The 23,798-nt window shown below is 39.5% G+C and overlaps 1 long non-coding RNA gene across 1 annotated transcript in view; it reads left to right on the forward strand.

Moving 5' to 3' along the window:
* Positions 1-1,597: 1,597 nt before the first annotated feature.
* The window catches only part of LOC128137391 (uncharacterized), a 72,148-nt gene continuing 49,947 nt past the window's right edge, over positions 1,598-23,798 (forward strand). The window contains exons 1-2 of the long non-coding RNA XR_008233680.1: positions 1,598-1,737; positions 13,543-13,697. This is a non-coding gene — a long non-coding RNA (uncharacterized LOC128137391). The remainder of the gene's footprint in view (positions 1,738-13,542; positions 13,698-23,798) is intronic.

The following is a 23,798-nucleotide window of genomic DNA, read 5'->3' on the forward strand; positions in this document are numbered from 1 at the left end:
AAACTTCTGAAGTCTGGTTGTTCAAGGTGTCTAAATCCCATTTTGGATCTGGCCTTTGATTACAGTGATAAACCTGGCTATTGCTGAAGTTTAAATGATGGGCTTAGTCTTTTTTTTTTCCCTGTAAAGGACTTGGTCCGTAACCTCCCCATTCATTTATTGTTACTGTATAATGCTGTAACTGAATTGCCCTCATACACCTCTCAGTTCATATATTTTTCTGTGCTTTGTTGTGTCAAAATTAAATGGAGCAAAAGGAAAGAAAACCATCTGAACAAACAAATGCACTGCTATGCTTTGGAAATAGTTTCCCTGCACATTACAGATATTCAGAGTTATGATCCTTAAATAGGCAAAGAACACAGCTAGAGATGTTTCTGTAACTAATAGGTCATTTTATATCTTCAGTATGAGAATAAATAGCTTAATGGAAAAAGGAAGAATTCCATTCAAAGTAAATTGTGGAAAGATATTTTCACAAATATGAACCAAAGTTGATATGAAAGAACAGTATTACACTAAGATTAACACAATTTATTATGCTTGCAGAACAGTACATCATCTGTCGGAAGCTTGTTTCAGTGTACTTTAAATTAAAAGCATAGAAAAAGTACAATGCACACCATCTATCTGTGCAACGTGATCATCAGCATAAGAAAACTGTTTCTCCTTTTGGGATAGTCTGATGCATGTAAATTCTTTTAAAGATTCTTAAAAAAAAAAAAATCTTGACATTATCCTTACTAAATTAATAAAGACTAGCATTTCCAAGAAGCATAAAGGAGTGGGGACTTCAATCTTTCTGAAACTGGACAAGCAGCTCTTGGATTCTTTTGACAATCCAATCCAAACAGCTAAATCAGCAGGCACTTACAAGTGGTTATAGTGTTTTTCACTTGGAGTAGTGAAGGCAGATTAATTTGCTGGAATCATGATTGCTGGCCTAACCATTTAAAAATTTAAAACTAAATATAAAGATTGGATAAAATTCAGTTTAAAAGGAATTAATTAGCCTCTCTGGTCTTCTCCCCAATGTTATTAATTAATCCTTATATTTGATCAGAATTAGTGTCCTGTATATAATTTTTGGAAGAGAAAGACAAACATGAATCCAATAGTTCACTTTGTAACTAAAAGTAATTGGTCATTCTTCTTCTGTTCACTGAAGTGTTCCTCACATCATGATGCTATTTGATGACTGGAGTTTCATGGTGGGAAAGAAAGAAAATGAAGGCCAGGACAGGCAGATGGATTTTTTCTGTCTGTATAAATTCTTAGGGAACCACTATCTGCATGCAGCTGGATGTGAAAACAGAGAAAGCTTCCCCAGTTTTGCTATCAAGTCAAACCCCGAGCTCAGGTTGTTAAATATTAGTAACCCCTGGGAGTGCATTCTGGACCCATGCTAAAGGAAAGCTGCTGACAGGGTTTCATGCAGGATTCGACTGTGTGTTGCTCTGTGTGCTCCCTGATCTGTGTGCCTCCTGAGGTGTGTGCTGATACTGCTGGTAGGGGGATTATAAGGAAATAATTTCCTTCTCTTTCTCTGAACTCCAGCAGATTGTATATACAGGGCTTACTAGTCTGTTTGCATGTGTTCCCCTGTGTGCTTTGAAGTATTATTCCAGGGATAATAATAAAGGAAAACAGATATTGTCTTCCCATTTCAGAATGGTGGCTCTTTACTAGCACTGGTGCAGAAGTGCAGAAGCCTTTTGAATCAAAAGGAAATCAAATGTAAGTGTTCACTTTTTCTTTCTTTTTTAATGGGTTGATTTGTTCTCTTATGAGTAGTTTGGAGAGAATATCATTGGAGAGGGTGTGAAAAATTGACAGTATTAAATATACCAGATACTTACAGAAATTCACCAGAATTTTTTTTCTTTTACTTTGTTATGGGATACCTGTCATCCATCTTTGAAGGTTAGTGAGTAGGGTAGTTCATACACATAATCCACCATTTATAAGGAATGTTTGCTTTAGATGGGAATTTATTATTCAAGTTAGATTACATTTCTTTTAGCCACAAAAGAAAAGTAAAATTATGATATGAGCTTAATAAAAACTGAGGTAGCCAAGACAACTTCCCATAAACAATTATTTTTAAGGTTTACATATCTGGTTCATAAGAGTGTGAGCTGGACTGAAAACAGTAGAAAAATTTGTGTTTGCCTTTTACAGTAGTAAAGATAACAGACATGAGGTGTGATCTCAATTTATCTTTTCCCCTTTTAATGAAAAACATCCTGTTATTGGAGATAAGTGTCATCTCATCAGAAGGAATTTATGGATAGAAGAAGTGAGACTGTTCCCTGTAACTCTGAGTCAGATGTGATAAAGGATTTACTGTAAAGTGTTATATATATGTAATGATAATGCTCTTAGTTTCACTGCTTTATGTGCAAGCTTTATATACTTTGAAGATACCTCTGATTTAAAAACAATTTAATTTAAAATACATTTTCATACTTTTGGTACCAATATTGCTTTAGAACTGTATTTTCTAGACAGGGTAAGAAACTTGCTTACTTTTCACCACGCTTGCATTTTATCTAGTTTGGAGCATGTAGACTGTGCAACTTGGTGAGAAAAGGGTTTCAAAAGCTGAGTCTGAGCCACTTGTATGTTTCTCTAGTCTATTCCCATAGACTATTATACTATTGAGAGCTTCAACACACATCAGTGTTCTTAGAATAATTTAAGCTACCTGCCCAAAGCCCCAAGATATTCTCCCCATCCTTCCACCTCCAGAAGATCTTCTAGATGCTTCATCTTCCCTGGTCAAGGCCACTCTCCATGGGGGCGTCTACAAGATCTGTGGAGGTTCTGCCATGGCTAACAGATCCACATCACTAGATGATTCCCATATGAAAGAAATCCTTGAAAGACGGCTATAGATCAGGTTCTCTGGGTCTTTGGTTAGATAGTAGCTAGACTTCAGATAAGTCACAGAGCAAATCTCAAACACAAAAGTGGCCCCCACACACAGAAAGGACTTGTGGGCTTCTCTTCCATTGCCATGGCCACCTAATGTCCTCCTGCAAACTGCATGCACTGCTTACAGGGCAGAATAACATCAGGCAGATAGTCAGATATTTGTTAACTGCCTCTAATACAGTTCAGCAGCTGCCAACAAGAGGGCCTAGGGCTGTGCCATTCACCACTGAATACAAAGGGGATGAAATGGGTGATGATGTGATTAGATGCAGTAGTGTCATGCTTGTAAATTCATTCGATAGCAGCAAGATTGAAATTATTAGAAGGTAACATTACCATGCTACTTGGGTCTATACTGCCCTGTGTAGTGCAGGCCAATCCTGCTGAGTTGTCCAGAACCGCTTGCCTCTCCCCTTCCCCTTTCCCTGAGGTGTAATAGGAGAAGGTAGGGCACAGCTTGCCAGCCTCAGCAGTGATGGGCAAAGGAGTGAACGCTCACTCTTCTCTCTGCAAGGAAGCTGCAACACACCCCTCTTTTACCAGCACAGATGAGGTGCTGTGCTTATGGTCCTGTGCTCATGGTCCTGTGCTCTGCAGGTACCTAATTAAAAAGCAGCCAGAGTTGGACAGATGAATCCCACTGATGTAACTTAAGATGTGTGTTACAGTTTTCCCTCTGTATATGGACTCACAGAGGATGCGGGCTCTGTACAGCCCCGAGGTGCAGAACCGAGGCTTTTTGGCTCATATTGTAGAAATACTGTTTTGAAGTCCCAGTGTTAGCAAAGAAGTTTTTATAAGTTGTGTACAACATTTGTGTTTATATTCATAAACACCAGAGAGTCTATTCAAATACAACTACTTTAAAAATACATTTCTGAACATATTGCTGTTGAGGTCAGGAGTTAAAACCAAATATAAATTTGAACCCTACACTGCCTGAGTGAGTCATTTCATTAAACTTCATGAACTGTATGAGTATCAGAAACATTTCTATCAGTTGAGCTAAAACCCAGAAAAGGTCACAAGTAATTTAGGTTACAGTTGTATCTAAGTGAGAAACAATTTTTATATGAGACTCTTCTACCCCTCCCCTTTGATAGATGAGTACTGGTAACTCTGACCAGCAATAGCTATCCCCTGCTCCACAAGTGCTGGAGTGCAGCCTAGCCTTTCTTATGACACAGCAGGGAGTTCAGACTTGAAGCAAAATATTCTGTAAATTTTCACGCAGTTTCCTTTTTTATTGTACAGCTACCATAGCCAGAGAAGCTCAGAAGCCAGCAGTATATTAGCTTGGCTTGACTAAATTACAGGGAAAGATAAAAATTTTGCCCAGTGAATTTGCTTACAGTGTAAACCAGCACAAAATTTGTCTCAATATTTGCCTCTATACTAGTAAACAAAATGTAGTCACACCATAAGCCTGACACAGACATGTAATCGTCGATACTGTGGCCATGGTCTCTGGCATGCTTTTGATTTGGGTCAGCTAGTGTATTTGCAGGCGAAGCCTATTCTGGTATTCAGGATGGACCAGGACCCATTCCCGATATGCAGTTTGGATGAGCTACCCTACAAACAGGGGATCAGGGGAGGCTAACTGCATGAAAGTGATATTTTGCTGTTGCAGCTGCAACTTAAGGAATAAAAACACTCTCTGGACTTTTTTTATTTTAGAATTAAGCAATTTGTCTAGCAGTTTTACTCCCCAGCAGGAGAGGTAGAGGAACAGGGGTTCCTCTTGTGTCTTGAATGGCAGTGTCTCCAGAGGGAAATCCTCCAAACTCCACCCAGACTCTCTATAACAGTTCAAGCCAAGCTTTTCCTAGGCAAATGGAGGTTTTCCAACTTTGAATGGCAAATCACTTTCCTTGAGTCATGCTGCATGTTCCGGTGCTCTATGGGGAAATGGGCAAAGGTGCCATCTGTTTGTAGCCAGGCATGACAAGTCCCAGTCCAGGGCCAGGGACCCCTGTGAGCCAGCTAGCTCTGACCCATCTCTCCAGCCTGAGTGATGGAAGAGCTCCCGTTCCCCCTGCCTGCATTCACCTGGAGCTAACCCAGTGTTCGTGCTGTTCCTCTCCCCATCGCACACAGGGGCCCCATGCCAGGGAAGGTGTTTTGGAAGCACTCACCAAGGCTGTGGTGGAACGGGGACCATTGGCCTCAGACCCAACATTGGGCTGTAGGTAATACATGGTGCTTTCTTCTTCTCTCCCTTCTATTTCTCCAGATTGTATTGGTAGCTGACATTTTTTTTTTTAACGCGTAATGGTCTCATTTGTATTTCATGCCTATTGGATTTCCTCCATATGTTGGTCACAAATCAAAATTAACAAACTAACTGGTGCATTCCAAATAGGAGATGAACACATACCTACCCCAAGATAAGTATCTCAGGAACAGCAACATTGCAACACTGGGTACAGCAGCAAACCCACTTTTACCAGTCATGCTACTACACTCAGAATATTGTTTATGGGCAAAGAGGAAGCACACCCTGCATATATGCATATACAGTCAAGAATTTATTACTAGTATAACTGAAATCTTAAGAATCTAATCATTACATAATTAGTCCATGTCTAATTGTTACAGAAAAAGAAACAATAATAATAAAGTTAGAATACTTCTATATAGAAAAGATCTCAATAATATAGTTGAAATAATTTTATACACACTTCTTAGTTTCTACCCCTTCTCCTGGTGGTATGTTCACCCTCCCACTGCTCTTCTGATCCTAAGGTAGGTAGTTTCATGCTGGTTGAGGTGGTGGTGATGGTGATGTTACAGTGAGTTACCAGCATCTGGTGTCTTTTGCCAAATGGATTATTATGTTCATGTTGCTGGTTTTTTCTCATTACTCCAGGATCCACCTAGGGTCACATTTATGTATTTGCTAACACACTTTTACACCTTGTCGTTCATTGGCCTGCAGCTCTGTATTACATCCAAGTACAGTGTGTATTGTGGCTTTTATGTATGTTAGATACTATTTCTTTGTTTTCTTTGTTACTCATAAAACTAGTTTTGTCCAGCTCCAAGTCTGCATTTGTTTAACTGCCCATGGGGGAGTTGTTTGTAGCCGAGGGGTCTCCAGTGTCAAGCTTGTGCCCCATCTCTAATCATCCCATGCCTGTACTGCTTTACGCTGTACCCGGTGTCTCTGCTTCTAAGGCCTCTGCTATCATACTGGACTTGTGTTTCTTTACACTACATCATTTTGTTAGAGCTATAAAAATTGCATTCTCTACAGAATAATTGTTTGTTGCTGCTAGCTATATAAAACTGTGGTTGTACCACACAAAGATAAACAAGAGAAAAACAAATTAGCCATAAACACCTGGTCAATTAGAGAAATTACTGTCACAGCTAAAGCAAGTAAAACAAAGCTGTAGGCAGGTCAAGAAAAATTTGGACTGAGCAAGCCTGACAAGCCTTACTCATGAGGCTTTGCAAATTCAGTACAATGCTTATGGCCTGTTACTCGCCGGGGCAATACCATATTACAGGCGTACATGGGTATCATCCTGTGTTTGCATTGTTTGCAAGAGTGCTGATAGCCTATATATCAAAGCACTTAAGGTGTACTAATCTTTTCTCTGGCATGTTCTGATGCCTGTATACATAAGTACAAATTGGAAATGTTATCTGAAGTATGACATTGGCAACCGAAGCATGATGACCTGCAGGATGGGCAGGAGTGGAAGCATATTTTGCTACCATGCTGGTGGAATGACACAGGTGATATCACATTATAATGTAACTACTTTTGGGACGTGGGAAGAGTAGAAGTGGCATTATTTGAACAGTTAAAACGTTTCTTAATCTTTTCTGCAATAGTTGCTGTTACTGATTTTATGGTCAAATAAGTGCTAGGAAAGTGTAACAAAATATTAATCTGTCAAAAAAAAATCTGTCACCCTTGGAAGTCATGGCAAAAAGTGGTGTCTGGACTGTGCTTTCTCTTTGGTTTCTGTCTATTCATCTCTTTATAACTATGGATATCAACTGGAAGCTAAATAAGGGTCTGACACCCATGACTGCCTGACATATTGTACATGATACAAGACACAGATAGGAGCAGCCAGTATTTCTCAGCCTCAGGGATTCTGGGGCCTTTAGGAAGGGAGAATATAGTAAAATTTTCTTGTACTGCAATAAGAAACATTTTTTGATCACTAAGACTGAGAAGGGATTTCTGTTCTGTGCAGTTCCACCCTTCCTCACCTGGAGGATGTGTAGAAGAGCAAGGTTCTTTCTGTGTGCATCAGACAGAAGGATCAGAAGAACTATTTTCAGTTGCTGGTGATTTTTGCAAGTGACAAAACAATTGGATTCACCTGGGTCAGTCTTGGTTTTAGTGAAAGTTGAATTCTGTAAGTTTACCTGTCCATACTCTAAATATAAAGCAAAATCTCTCCATGAGGATGTCCCCATCCTCCAGGACTCTTCCACTGGTTGTACTCCAGTATGATAGGTCAGGACAAGAAGACCAATGGTGGTACCCAAATCAGTTAAATTTAGAAATCCTGGTCCGAGAGAGAATGGTTGTGAATCCCATCACACAGCTAAAGCAGTCATCCTGACAGAAAGGTCTAGAAAGCCTAAAGAGCCTACTGTCTTTCCTGCTTCATCTCCTGACCAGTGAAACAGCTACGATGAATGGCTGACTAACACAGAAGGTGAGGGCATCCCTGGAGACTGAATACCAAATAACACCTGGGACAAATGTCCAGAGTCTGATCTCATCTTTGTCTGTTGGGCATGCAACCTGATTGCAAAATACAGTGCAATTTGAAGCCTCTGTTCAAGAGACAGTCGGGATTGGAATAACAAAGGCGTGGTAGAATAGGAATTAGCTGCATTGTTTGAGTAATGTTGAGTAATTTTCACAGTACCTTCCTAGGCTGTGCCTTATTCAGCCAACTACTTGGTACAGGGTTTCTCCCACGATCTGCAACTTCATTCACTAAGAAAAAATAATGCATGCAAATAAGAAAGTGGTACCAGCACCATAGCAGTTTGGTTACATTGGTATGACCTCAGAAATCAAAAGTCATCTGAAAAATTTTCTAAACCATTTTGTTTTTTTTAAAATCTGCAGGTTACTAATTGCAGAAATGGTTGCCTGAGAACAATTAGGTGGAAAATACAAAATATATCTCTTAGATAAATTAATTGTTCTACTTGTAAACATCCGCTGGGGTATCACATCTTGCAAAAGTCACTCAGTTTCACTACATATGGAGGTTAAGGTTTGCTAGTTCCCATGCACTGGCAGGCCATAGTTGCTTTGCGGGCACATACAAGAAACACACCTTCCTCTGTATTCAGGTGTGTAAATAATAAACATGCAGCCAGAGTCAGGAAATTATTTTTCTCATGTTATTAATTAGAGTCATTAACCATGAATTTTCTGCAACATAATGAGAAATGAAAACAATTAGTAAGCAGATTACCATATTTGCATTCAGGTAGGTATTCCAAAACTACTGAATTAGGTCTTGCTCCTCTCACAATGAGTTTCCTTTAAAATATTTTCACAAGAACAGCTTTAAGGGGAGAAAAAACATTTATATTATCTAGGTTTGCCCTCTCTTCTCCTGTTGTCTTCTCAGCACATCTCTTTCTCCAAGTCACCAGTAGACTAGTAATCCTTCATTTAGAAAAATGCAGATCTGTAAGTCTCCTATTTCCTGCTTCTTTCTCATTATTCTAAAGAGGCTGACTTTGCTGAGAAGGTAATAACATTCCCTATGCCCACCACAGGTGTTGAGTTATTTAGATTCTTTAAAAGAAATGCTCAGACCTAATACAGTTAAGCCTAAATTCAACCCATCTAGACAATTAGACAGTTTTACAATTTTCAGAGTCAGGAGAACCGTGCCAGCAGGGCCTGGAATATGACAAAGGAAAGAGAGAGAAAAGAAAGCTGCTGTAAAAAAAAAAAAAAAAAAAGTGGTTTTTTTTTAATTCTATACTTATGTGTGTATCTATATTATTTATATATACTTAATATTTTATTTTATATATATGCTGTGAAAAGCTGCTCATAGAAAAGGAAGGTGATTATAACATGCAAATTCACAAACAAAAGTTGGACATTCAGATGGAGAGACTTACCTTGTCTCAGATGTTGTTCTGATGTTTACAGACTGATTCTTAGACTTCGATTTTCCTGTCTTTGGTCAGCTTGTATTGCATCAGAATAGTCATTCCTTTGTTTAAACACTGTCACAGAGAATGCTGTGAAATCTGTCATTGGCATATATACTTCAGTTAAATATTTAGCATTATCTGCATGTGTATTTGACTAACAGATGCAGTGGCTTGTGCTCAGCACAAGGCCAAATTTTACCCAGAGCATTTCCACACATCATGAAATATGCACTTCCAGTGCTTTAATTAATATTACTTTTGAAGATCAGAATACTTTTAATTTCTTAGATAAAGCTGCTTGAAATACAATTTTAAAAATCCTTTCTGTATTTTCTTAACAAGTCATGCAAATTCAGAGAATATCTGCAGAATTAAGATAAAAATCCCTAAAAGCTAAGGAATGATCAGACTGTCTAAAATATCTCTTAAGCGTTCATTTGGTGCTTTAACCTAGAAAAAACTTTATTGTTCTTTCTGTAGGGTCTGTTCTTAAATAATTACTGGTTAGCTAGAAAATTCCGAGCTCTCCTTTTCAGCTACGACAGCCAAGAAACACTTTCTCTCATTTGTTTCTCCTTTACATTCTTCCCATCTCTTACATACTTGTTACAGTATCTTCAGACTACAACTTCAGATGACATTTTAATTGTAATTGCCAACTAATTTAAAGCATTCTTATAAAGAAAATTCAAGGGGAATTTCATGCAAATGAGGTTGACATTTTCATGGATCATCATCAGAGCTGCTTAATAAACTGTGCTGATCGACAGGAAAAAACCTGCATTTTTCATAAGCAGCATCTCCATTGTAGTGAGTGTTATACCCACTCTTGCATATATAGAACCATGTCAAATGATGAAGACCAAAAATTATCATTTGGTTTCTGAATTTGCAGCATACATAAGTCATTCACTGCATCCCAGTGCTCAGGCAATGGAGGTGTCTTTTAAAGGCTCACAGCTTTGCAGCCTCCACTTCCTGACAGATGTCAAGTTTACCTTGATGTCCCATTCAGACACCTTTACAGAATTTGGTGATTCCTGTAAGAAATAATATTTTTAAAATTTGTCCTATAATCCAGCAGTTTGTTTATAGCCCCAGTCTCACTGCAGTGTTTCCTGATGGGCTTGTCCACTGCATGCTTTCAACATCTGCTCATAATTTCTTAGCCCTTTATACTCTGTTATGGAATAGACCATGTATAGCAATTTTAGTAGACTGATTTCAAAGTTACAATTACTTTGGCTGACATTAAAAAAGCCTGTGCCAGTTTAAGATCAATCAGTGACTCAGAAAAAAGACCCTCTCTTTCCTTTTAATTGAAAACTAAGATGTGTTGGAGCCCTTGCACAGAAGCAAACTGAGGGATTTACCTAACAAACTGCTGTCCCAGCACACATTTCAGCATTTTCGAAATGGCTAAAGGTTTTGTTCGTAGACTGCAGACAGAGCACACATTCATGCAGAAACCAAGTGAGAGCTATCTCACCAATATATACTTTAATTTTGGTCCCAGGCTCCTTCAAAATCACACACATACCATTAATAAGAAGTAAAAGAAGTTTGTGAGGCTTGTAATGCAAGTCTTACTATTGAAAAGCCATTTTTGTATTTTAATTATTATTATTATTACACAAGTATAAGTACTCTGGTATTTGATACAGAGGTGTGGCTCCAGAAGTTAACACTGAAGTTTCTCCATAGGTATGGCTAAAGACAGGGACATCCTTAAGGAGATTTTGAAACAGCATCGCTCCACTCCTTTGAAAATACCTTTGGGATTATTTCAGTAGCACCTTGCTGATGTTGCAACAATGAAAATAGGTAGGTCAGAGACATTAACATTCCTTTGGCTATGCTGTTTCTGTTGCATGACTAGGCAACCGAGCCCATTAAACTAATCTGGGGCTGGTGTTTTCCCCAATTTTGCAGATCATATGGCACATCCATAAATAAAGCACAGCACAACAACAAAGCTTCTTTCTTTTTTCTTTTTTTTTTTTTTTTTTTTTAGCAATAACTTCATTACCACATATAACATAAAACCCCAGTTCTGAAAAGTGGCTTAAACTTGCTCAACCTTGAGAACCTGTGTGGTGCCTCTGGATTCAGCAGGTATTACTTGTGTGCTGAAAGTGAAGTTTTAGGAGTTTGCTGAATTGAAATCTTACTTGTCATTTTTATGTGCTGGACTGAAACCTAACATGTGTTTGTTTCACCCACATTAGCACCTAATCTCTAGCAGCAGGTCTGGAGAAAACTGAGGTTGAAATCAAACTGCTTTTATGAGAACGATCCTAATCGTTAGTGTTTTGGAAAAGTAAAGTCATCTGCAGCCTTGACTACCTGTATTAAATCCAGTGTTACTGGATGTCAGTAACTGCTACTTACTTGGGACAATAATTATACGTCGCAGTGATTATTCTTTAAGTGATTCAATGCAATATTATGGCCTAGTCCCTTTCTAGTCTTCCCTCACAGTAATAGAAAATTGTACATAAGCTTATGAAATGCTTGCTATTGATAGATCTGGCTGCACATTGGTGGACAGAGACAGTACCCGTAAGTCATTCATGTATTAGATGGATATTCTGATACCTCCTTCCTGTTCATATTAATGCATTATGTCAGCTCAGTAGATGTACTTTCTTGATACTACCTCCTAGCTGGTCAGCTGAGTTATGTGTTTCTTGATTTTTCAGATCTACTTGAGAACTAACAATATTATGCTTTCAAATGGTCTCTTTTCAAGAGTGTTGTCTAGTGTTTAGAATAGAGGATAGGCAATCAGTAATCCTAAATTTAAATCCAAACATTTATTTTTTTGATTGTTGCATGACGCAGTCTCTCTTTCCTTTGATTTAATTTCTATCAATACAGACTATATAATAACACCACATAAACATGTTTTGAATTTTCATTGACTTATAAAAGCAATTAAATAGTCTGGGTGATTATGCTGTGTGAATACTACCATACATAATAATGAGAGATTATTGCATTGTGTCAGAGTCCTGGCTCATCTGAGCCCTACTGACCTGCTTTGACCACAATTAGAGAGGATGTGATGTGTTTCAGTAAAAGTTCTGTGCTGTGGTAAGAATTAGTTGGTATGCTTTTTCCTTTGTTGCCCCTTCACCAGCAGCTCTGCTGCTACACTTCAGTAATTCACTGTGCAGGGAGCTTCCCCCGAGCCTTTCACAACTTTCTTTGTCACACCAGAAGCTGTTTTCTTCTATCCTAGTCTATCTGAAATCTATCTGTGAATAAGTACAGCATTAGGTACCTGTTTTCTGGGCACAGCAATCTGTTTTCAGAAAATATACTTTGGCCCAGATGAAGAAAGACTCACCCAAGGGCCTTTGTGGAGTTGTTCCTATCCTATTTCCACCTCCTCTGTCTTCTCAGCTGCACTCACGTGATACACTGACAGCAGCAGCATCCTCTAGCAAAGCATTGCATCCCCCAAGGTGCTGCTGGTCCTGGCAGCCGGCAAATTACCAGACCTTAAAGGTGGAATATTTTGCTTATTAATCTCTTGCAGTTTTTTCTAGATTTCAGCTGTGATCTTATTTAAACAGCTGAGGTCTTTCCAGCTGCTGAAGTCAGAGGTTAATATACTATAGCACTAGAGGTGGGAAATGAAGTAATTTTCAGATACAACAACGCTGGTTTCTATTTCAGGCTTTTCTGAAGAAAGCAGCTGCAAGATTCAAGTCTGAGCTGAAATAAAGAGACAAAAAGGCAAAGTGGGTAAATCAGTATCTAGTAGCTGCAGGGATCTGAGACGTAGCATGCAACTAAATGACATTTTTCTGTGTGCCTGTAGGCAATAACTTTCTAACACATCATCCAGCTGACACCAGGTTTCCAAATCCATTTTTAGGCATCAGTATAAAGAATCCTAGTTCAGCCTGGTGAAAACCAGCAAAAATAACAAGGGGGAAGTGAGCATGGAAACCCAGCTGTTCGGTTACAGAGATATCCACTTCAACCTTTGCTACAAATCAAAGAATCTGATAATGGCCTTCAGTAAAGCTTGACTGAATACCAAAACTTTATGTAGAAAAAATTACACACATTTCCCTTTCTCAGTCACATTGTTCTATAGGGAGCATCTAGTTTGTCTGTGCCACATGTCAGTGAGTGGATGTTACGTTAAGCAGGCCATTGTGCTGATCCATGACAGTGACTCCTGTGTCCCTATCACATTTTAATCTCGGATCTGTATTCAGTCTGAATGAGTATGGAAATCTTGCAGAAATTTCTTGTCCTGTTCATACAAGGGGTATTTCTTCCTTTAGCCACTTATTTGTGGTGCTGAATAACAGGCAGAGGCCTCACATGTATGTACAAGAACAGGATGTCAGGACAGTGCATGTAAATTTTGTAAATAATGTAAATAAAATTGCAGTCTGACTCATACCACTCTCCGTCAAGCTGTGTCTTTGAGGTCCAGCTGCAGAGTACAGCATTGGGTAAGAGAGAAGAAACATGAGCCAAATAATACTAGGCGGGTATCTCCTGAGAGAGCAGCGAGGAACAAACCAGTAGTCAGAGTGCTGCTCGCACAGAATCCAAAGAAGAAATGGCTGGTGAGTCTTTTTCCAATGTTTCAGGCTAATGGTTAGGCTGGATCTTGGAGTCACTCAACTCTTGCTTAGCAAGCATGAATAGCAGATGCCTCCTGCTGCCAGGAGCTCTGGTGGATTATTTATAATCCCAGCTCAGTTTCATATTTATCTTTTTCCCTTGGTAAACTCACTTTTGCATGGCTATGCTAGTCTGACAGTGACTGCCCTTAATACCCTCATAGACAGGCAGCTTATGGCTCACATCCTGTAAATGAAGGGACTGAAAATAACAAAATGCATCAAAAAAATATAGGGAAGAGTTTCTCTAATGCAACATTGGCTGTTATGTGACTAACTCTTACTTGAAATAATTGAAAGCTGGGGATGTAACATTGATTTGTGCCCCTGAAAGTCTTTCCTCACCTGCATTAAAATATAGTAAAAATCGTTTTGCACATAACCATCCTACCATAACCAGTAACTGAAAACCATAAGGTTAATACATATACCATTCAACAGGATTGAATTATGGAAATATCAGATTTTCAGACCTAGAGGGACAATACAGCCTTTCATTTACTGGAAAAGCCTTTCAAGAAATTTTAAAATGTTTTCACAAGGCTTTTCCTTTCCTCTTTCATGCCCTTTTGCAAAATTCCTTGTTTTCTTTGACAAACGCTTGTAAGAAATCTGTCTTTAAAAAAAAACCAAAACACACCAGTTTTGTACTATCATAGATCATCAAGTATGTTATGAAAAAACATCATATTGGGCCCAAAATAGCTTGGCTCTCAAAGTTATAAAACTCAAACCTTTGTGTCATCTCATTGTTTCTGATACCTCACACATATGCTCTCCCTTTGTTTTACACTATGTATAGGTTGTAGGTGTTTTGGGGCAACAACTTTTTTTCTGGAATCAGTTTTTACAGAGTTTAGCACAGTGTGCTGTGAGCATGGCTCTTGGGAGAAGAATAATTTTAAAAATCATGATTTCTTTTAAACTACTTAATTTAAAATCATCTCTCAGAATTACAAAATCAAGGGAGAAGACGGGTAGACTGTGCCTAAAATATTAATGCAAATACTTGGAGAGTGGTTGTAAAACAGGCACTTGTACACGTCTCATGATGTAAGCGCCTAACCATCCGTATGTGTGTGGTGATATCTGACTTGCATAGCTGGCTGGGAAGTTGTGGGAGCGTGGTTTTCGTAGGACCCAAATTCAAAGTTTCAGCTTACGCTCTTTGCATTGATACGTTAATGGGTCTGTCCCAGGAAATATTGTCCTACCCCATTTTGTTTTATAACAGTAACTGTAATTTAATAATTAAAAGAAAAATCTCCTCAACAGTGTGTAGAGGTGCCATGCTAGTGTGGCTGAGTGCATTTTTTTTTAATGTATTCTATAAGAACAGAGATAATACTATGCTCAAGCTGCTGGTATAGCACTGAGAATTACTCCAGAAAATTAACACTGTGTCCCTCTATAAAGCAAGGTACAGAAGGCCTCTGTATTTCCTAAAGTTATTGTTATATGCCAATTATTATCAGATATTTAACTATAAATAAAGATATCATATACTTGCTATAGATGGGGATAACTGATGGAAATTTACTAGCACATACAAAAGGGACAAATCAGATATATTCCCTGTTGCTGAAACCCACCCTTGAGGGCACAGCATCTTTACTTTTGCGATACCAGGGGTTTCTTTACAGAAGTGCAAGTCCCACATGTGCTGAAATGCGCAGTCTTCCTGTATGCTTGCAGACAGCAGCTTATCATCTTCAATCACAGTAATAAGCAGCTGCATAGCACAAACCCCAGATACTGGTTTTTACAGCTGAGTTGATTTGGGTGTCCCCCCAAAGGAGTCAGCCAAGCTGGAGCTGCCAGGATTGGTGCTGCTGAGCCTCCCTGCAAGAAGACGGAGGAGCAGGGCTGGCTGCGCAGCTCCATCTATCCTTCTGCAGCTGATGCTGCAGCTGGAGCAAACCCGCTCAATGTTCTGATGTATTTGCAGCCTGGTGCAGTGTATAGGCCTCTTGCCAATCAGATAACAAAAACCCCAAAACATTAACAGCAATAGAAGGTCAGCTGTTCCTTGTTCTAGTGGATGAACTATAAACCCCAGGTTTGGTAACCAGTGTCCTAAGAGCTGAAGAACATGATTCAGAATTTAGTCAGAGTAGTTTGCTTTAGACAGCTTATATCAGTATATCCACCTCTTATCAACATATAGGAACTTCTGTAGGGTTAATTCCTATTCATCTTCAGCATATACCTGTACTATGTAAGACACTCCTGCTCTGTTTTCCACTAGAATCCTTTGTTATATTTGCTGAAAAAGTCACAAATGTAATGTAGACCCCTGAAGTAGACTGAATAACCAAATGACATGGCTAATATCAAATAATAGGTATGAAGAGAATCTCATGAAGTGAGAAGTTAAAGCAGGACAGTACTAGTAACGCAGCTTCAACAGAGACATATGCCAAGGGTAGCTAGTAAAACTACATGGGAACGGTGAATTGTGACTTCTGAAATATAAGAGCAGAGATCTGGTTAATGAAATTAATTGAATAAAATTCCATTCTTATGACATTCTTAGTCATTTGTAGTGGTTGTCAGAGGAGCTGTTATTACTATGCAGAAAACTGTGGTTATATTTGCTTTGTACTTTTTATCAAAGGATATCAAAGTGCTTTTCAAATTAGCCAAAGCCTCCTAAATAAATATCCCAAGTCAAGATCATTATTCAAGTATTGTATTGGGAAAGGGAAACATGATGGTATTGGGTATTTTGTCTAAGGTGACACATGAGGCTTGTACCAAGACAAAATTGGAAACGATATTTTCTGTCTTGCTAACATAATTATTACCCTCAAATAATTCATCTCTCACTATAGCTGAATGTTGAATATTGTGCTTTTAAATGTTCTGTTAGCATCCAGATTAGGTGAGCTGTGAAAAACAGCAAAGTTGTTTTATGCAAAGACTATAAATTATAATAGTAGATATTCAGATAAAAATACATACTATAAACAAAAATATCTTTAAATACATATTTTTATCGTATTATTTCCTTTTTCTGAGGGACAAAAAGCTGTTCAGTGACTGTGCACTGTTGTTGCCTTATACTAAACAAACCAAATTATGGGCATTGTATATTTTGCACTTCGTCGTTGAAAAAGGATGACTCACTTCCATTCCAACTTTGAAAAAAATAATCTTTGCCATGGAATTTTACAGACTACCTCTAATAATGAAAGCCATAAATGTGAGCTTGTTGCTGCTTCAGCCAATAAGGTGTTTCTGCCTTTCAAAGAGATCTAGGACTTTTTATATGCTTAATTAATAAAGATGCAGGCACAGCAGCTGCAAAACATTTAATCCTTGAAGCGTTTTTGCTTCAGAAGGAAACAATAAGAGCAGGTTTTCTTAAAGTATAGGCTTGAATTTATTTATTTGTGTTTAAAGATATTGACTGGAGCTATTCAGATGCTTAACTGTAAATGCAGCACTGTCTGGGTAGGGAAAGAAAATAGCCAAGAGGAGGTAAACCTCAAGAAGATTTCCTGGAAAGTATGTTCTGCTTATGGAATATGGTCGTAGATGAACAGATACTCAGTACACTGGACTATGAGACTATGGTGGGTTGACCTCTGTTGGCTGCCCACCCAGGCAGCTGCTCTCTCAATCCCCATCCTCAACAGGACAGGGGAGAAAATAAGATGAAAAAACTCATGGGTCAAAGTAAAGTCAGGGAGGTCACTTACTAAGCACTGTCATGGGCAAAACAGACTTGACTTGGTGAAAATTAATTTAATTTATTGTCAGATAAAATAGATTTGGATAGTGAGAAACAAAGACAAAATCAAAATCAAAGACCAAACCTCCCACCCCCGCTTTTTCCCAGATTCAACTTCACTCCTTCAATTCCAAATCCTCTACATCCCCACCCTGAGATGTGCAGTGGGATGGGGAATGGGGACTGTGGTCAGTCTGTAACAGCTCCTCTCTGCAGCTCCTTGCTCCTCACACTTTTCCCCCACTCCAAAGTGGGTCCTCTCCAGGGGCTGCAGTTCCTTCAGGACATATCCACCTGCTCTGGCATGGGGTCCTCCACAGGCTGCAGTGCAGTGTGGATATCTGCTCCAGTATGGGTTCTTCTCCATGGGCCTCAAGGAAATATCGCCTCTGGCACCTGGAGCACCTCCTCCTCCACCTCCCGTTCTAAGGCTGGTGTTCATACTGTTGTTTCTCACATTTGGTTTTTTACCTCACTCCTCTCTGCTCCCTGGCTTTTTTGCCCTTTCTGAAATACGCTTTCCCTGAGGCACCACCATCTTGGCTGAAGGGCTCAGCTGTGTCCTGTGGTGAGTCTGTTGGAGATGTCTGGAACCAGATGGTACTGGCTGTGTCTGCAAGGGGGCAGCCCCAGCCTCCCCTCACCCCTGCAACCCTCTGCTTTCAAAACATTGCCACCTGTACCCAGTGTAGGGCTATTAAACAGGCACTGGCAATACTGACTGGATAAATATGGAAGGAGCGCTTGAAAGTCAGTGAAACCCAAGGTAAGAATGGGGTGTGCAAGGGAAACCGTGTAATCAAACAAAATGGTGGCTGTCTGAGGAGAACACAAAAGCAGCAACTGTGGTTTCCAAGCTCAGGCGTGGGCCCACAGCTGCCACTTGGCAAGGTCCTCACCTTGCATTGGGGCTGCCCAGCTGCTTTTTCTGTTTGAAGGCATGGGGAAGGTTTAGCACAGCTGAGGCCAGGTTACTCAGTAAGCTGCCTGATCTGGCTGACAGAGGGTCCTCTTCAGAAAGCGAGAAGGGAGCTATGTCCTGACTAGGCTCCTGTTCGGCTGCCCCAGGTTACAGCACCCACACGGGAGGAGGCAAGCACAGGTTCCTGTCCCTTTGTCTCTGGGATGGTGTGAACTAACATTTCCGCTACATTATCTGGCTGGGAGGTATTCCAGGGCTGGACTTTATCGTGCACTACTGCTGTGGCTGTTCCACATGTGAAACACTCATAAGGACAAAAAGAGAGCTTGAGAAGGACCCTATAGGCTCATCAGGGCACTAATGCAGTCAATGGGAGACAGAACTTCTGATCCCAGGGCATGTACTGAAGCCTAGACTGACCTCCTCCCAGCTAAGAGCCCTAGCTGTGAGGTTGTGGATGCGGGGCAGTGCTGCCTTCTCTCCCTGTGGTTTCTGAGAGGCCCAGTTCAGTGTGTTTGGTCTCGACATACCTGCCTGCCACAGACTTGGCCTTGCAGTGGCGAGGGGGAAGACAGTTCACCCTGGGGGAGAGTAGGGAGGCATGCTGCTGACAGCCGATCCCAGCCTTGCTGGTTACCTGCGTATACGGAGACACCCTATGAGCCCGGTGAAACTTAGCACCTGGAAACATCAGTGCATAGCACTTTGGACCTCCAGGGTTCAGTGTCAGTCTTGCAAAGGCCTTGATTGTTCAAGACCAGAGCTCTGAACTGACAAACATGTGCTTAAATTTCTTTCTGGATCTAGCCTTAGCTGACTTACACAGGAGACATACTGAGGAAGTGCACTGGAAGATAGTGACTGCTCTGCACAGGGACCCAGTGAGAGTTTCTGGAAGGAAGAGCATTTACAGAGTGACTACTTTGGCCAAAGACAGGTTTATTTATAATATAGAATGATAGATAGATCATGTAAGCATATCATTTATATATGATCTCAGTGAAGAATTCTCATTAATGACATATTTATTTTTCTGCCTTAACACAGAAGCCTGCATATGTAATTCTCGAGATCAAAACACTTTTTTTACCCCTCACCTGTTAAAAAGCAGATTTTACATGGGTTTGTGTCCACATTCTGGATATTTTACATGCTTTACATATACTAATATAATTGGAATATAGCATACACAAACAGAAAGGCTGATGTCCCGCTAAAAATTTTATCTTTAAAGTAAAATAGAGAACTATTAAGGTTTCATCTCCTATTAAAATGATAACATAAGACATTATGTTAAAACAATGCTTTATGTTTTGAGAAAAAACATCAATATTACTTTGAAAATATGCACCATTTGTTTGCATTTAAGTGGGCTGCTTTTTTCATTTGTAGAAGGCAGAAGCCCAAAGTCGCAGGTTTGGATATAGCCAGTACAATTAATAGACTGGATAGAGCAGAGGGTACATTGGTGTTCTTTGCTAATACAGCTGAACATAAACATGCAGTATTAAACTGCATGTACATTCATTTATATAATCCAATTAATGTTTTTGTCACCTATGTCTGTATCTTGAAATATGCTGCAGATCACTTAATAGAGGCACAAATAAAGCAGGAACTGAATTTTTGAAGTAGTTTATTGTTGATCAATGCAACAACCTTAGCTAGGCAGATACATATTGTGCCAGTAATATGACTTTCAGCTGCTGCTACACCCATTTCAACTTTTATGACTTCAGGTAGACCTATGCTAGAGCAACTAGCCCTGAACTCTGCATTAGAATCAGAAGATTTTGTTGCAGACTTCTGAGATTAATGTATATAGAAATACCAACTTTTCTTGGTATAGATATATCACAATGGAAATCATTCTGATCCACTTTTATTTCCTGTCTTTGGAAATGGAGAAGCTGGGAATATTTCCAAATTGGTGGAATATGTCCAAAAAAGTGATAGCCAGTCAGTCATGTTTTTAAGTTCATGACTGCAAACTTAGAACAGAATAAATTTCCCTAAAATTTTAAAGGGAGACAAGAGGTATTATGACATACAATGTGCTCCTAAATTCCCCATATGTAATTGGATGCAATTGAAAATGAGATGACTTTATGTTAAAAAGCAGACATAAGACTTCGCTAACTAACTGGAGAGGAAGAAGTTTCAGTGGTCCACAGAGAAATGAAGCTGGGATTAGTAACTGATATATAAAAGGTATCTAGAAAAGTCATTCAATATGGGATAAAATTGCTAGTTACCAGTCAGAATAGTTTTTTGGCAAAAAGTATGAGTGAAGCCACATGAAAGGTTGAAGTGCAAGTTTCTTAAGCAATATTCAATCAGGAAAAATCCAGAGGTCCTGTTATTTTCAAACCATGTCTACTAAACAAACATCAGTTTTCTACAGCTCATTGGAGTTAAAGGGCAGTTATGATTGCCAAGAACAGAAGCTCATCTTCACCTCTTCAGCTCTTCAGTTGTCATCTACTTCACCTTCCAAAAGTAAGGAGATTATTTGGCTTGTGAAACAAAAAAAAAACCCCAATCTTCTGTCTCCTTCAGGCTATTCAGATACTACAAAAAATATTAATTTCCTGGATAGTTGTCAAGTTTTTCAAGAATACCTTTGAAGGTGATTCTTTAAGTGGTCCAAACCACGCCATTTTGTGATAGGTCCAAACTTAGCTCATCAGCGCTCTGCACGTTGCTGCGCTGCTGCCTCACAGCTCTATATTTCACTGGATGCTGGAGCACAGGCATGCAGCACCTTTACACAATGTTACTGGACCAGGGTCTCCAAAGGATTTTACTAAGCCTTCTTGGTCAGGGAAGCTGGCTGAAATGAAGGGCTCTTGCTGCTCTTCCTGCTGCTCCCAAGCCTAGGCTGGATGTAAGGTACAGAAATTAATCTGGCACCAGAGACTAGAACCAGGAACTCCCCCTGCAGTCAAATGCCCTAATCACAGGTTTTCTCTCTTATCCCAAGCCATTTTACTATCTATTTATATATTTGCATGATGAACACAAACTCAAGAAAATGACTAGTAGGAAACTCTCCTTCGACAAGAGAACTACATGTGGATGGAAAATGGAACAGATAGCAAAGATCAGCACCCACAATGCAATCTTTTATGAGAGTGACCCATTCTTGTCCATGCATTTATCAAATAACTGCTAGATATCACCAGCTACAATCTCTCATTAGCAACCAAAACATCGCTGCATAGCAGTGAGGCAGAATCAGTGGGGCTCTTTTTTAGAGTATTTTATTCTTTTCAATGACTTATTTCCACATAATTTTCCTGTTTGCTCCCAAATGTTCTTTCTTCACAGCTCCCAATCCACAGTCTGGATTCCTTATATGGAGATTTTTTTTCTGACATCAAACAGAAAATTATTCCACATTGTAGATAAGTCAGTGTTGCAATGAAAGACTCTGACCTTAACCTAACAAATTAAAATATTTTTCTGAGCAATTAACTGGCTTTTTTAAAAAAGTTTCTTATGGAGCCATCCCTTTTCTTCCTTGAAGCTGAAATTCTCCATCTCACCACGTGTGACCACTTGATGTGTCTTTTGTTCCTATTCTTGCTTTGTATTATTAACCTACCAAGTGTGAGTTTTCTTTCATGTGTATCAAAAAGCATTGTAAATATTGAAACCACAAAAGTACTTCTCAAAAAGCCCTTCGTGTTCCATATCTAGGATTTGTTTTAAATTTTTTGGCAATCTATAAAGCAATCCATTCAGTGTGTAGCATAACTAGATGCCTTTACAGACCTCAGCATGCTGCTGCCTAAACATTTTATCCCCTGCTGCAGATAATTTGAGCCCAGGCACTTTCCCATTTATTTTTCATGCAGTAGCTTTTCTTGGGGGTATGTGACCTTGATGTGTTGCTAACACCCTGAGATTTATTCAGCAGCTTTGTTTGATGAGGCAGACTGCTTCATTAAGTCAATCCCCATGCATTTGCAGCTCAAGCTGTAGCTGTGAGACATATTTCAAGTCAACAGTTTATCTCCCAAAATGGTCCTTTGTGTTACATATCTAAATACTTCCTCTCTCCTAGTGCAACGTCTTTGCTTCACATTCACTGCAGTTTGAAGAACATTACCTTCTTATGTCAGAGTGCATGCACACACCATGTGGCAAACCAGACACCCCATGGGAGTCCTGGGAATGCCAAGAGGTAGCTTTCATCTTCTGTTATCTTTCTCACAACTGCCTCATACACCATGTCTAAGTACAGCTGTCCCAGGTGTTCTTGATAAGAATTTCACATGCCACTTCTCAACATTCTTGGCCTCACTCTGCTTTTAGCGTGCTTCATGTATTTTCACTGTTTTATATGGAGTAGTGGCCCCATGCATGCCTATGCTTCAAAGTGCAGCTGTTTGGTGGTACAAACACCTCAGACCGTTAGGGTGGCTTTGAACCAGAGGGAAAAAAACTCAGAACTTGAGCTCTAGAAAGAGAATATATGCGCTGGATCTGGAAGTTCTAAGCAGCTGTAGGAAGAATGCAGTATCAAGAAAACTATACAATACTGCAGAGAGAAGCAAGGGTGAAGTCAGGGACGGAATTTCCTTTTCTCTCCAGTTTCTGTTTTTCTGATGAATTGGTGCATCTTTAAAAGACCATGAGCTCCCTTAAAGTCAGAATTCATCTGTGGATCAAGTATGAGCCTAAGTTTAAAACTGGGTGCCAGCTACAAATAGTCTTCTCTCGCAGCCAAGTAGCTAAGGGAAAAGCAGAAAGAATCAGGACATGAGTCTTCAGTTGTTGCTGTTGCAAAGAGTATTGCAAAATATTTGCATAGGTCCTTTCCTATGCAGTTATAAGTACTCCACTGATCTCCTAACTTCTTACTCTCCTTTTCACAATGTTCAAATTGTCAGACAAATATAAAGGAACGTACATCAGCTGCAGTAGCATCCAGCAACAGAAACAAATTCTAAGCTATCCTTCAGGGGTAACCTTCCTTTTGCTGCCCCTGTAGCCACCCTGTGTTGTCCATCTGAAAAATCACACAGTGCATGTGATGTTAAGAGGGGATTTCTCTCCCGCTGCTTGGAGCTGCTGATCTTTCCTCTTGCTCTGGAATAAACAGCCCTGCAACATCATTTAAAACTGCAGCAGTCTCACTCATAACACCACTCTTACCTTGACAACAAATAACTGGTCTCCCATCCATCCCTGCTCCTACAAAATCTTTTTACACATTTGGCTGATCACTTATACCTGCAGAATAATTCTGCAGGAAAAATTGTAAAGAGGCATAAGTTTTACTGCCAACCAGGAAGAAAGTCCATGAAAACAAAGATACTTACCAGTTTCCTTTGCCCCAATCCTATTTACATGGAATAGGTGAGACAGCATTTGATTC

This window comes from Harpia harpyja, chromosome Z (genome assembly GCF_026419915.1).
Source record: "Harpia harpyja isolate bHarHar1 chromosome Z, bHarHar1 primary haplotype, whole genome shotgun sequence".
NCBI lineage: Eukaryota > Metazoa > Chordata > Aves > Accipitriformes > Accipitridae > Harpia > Harpia harpyja.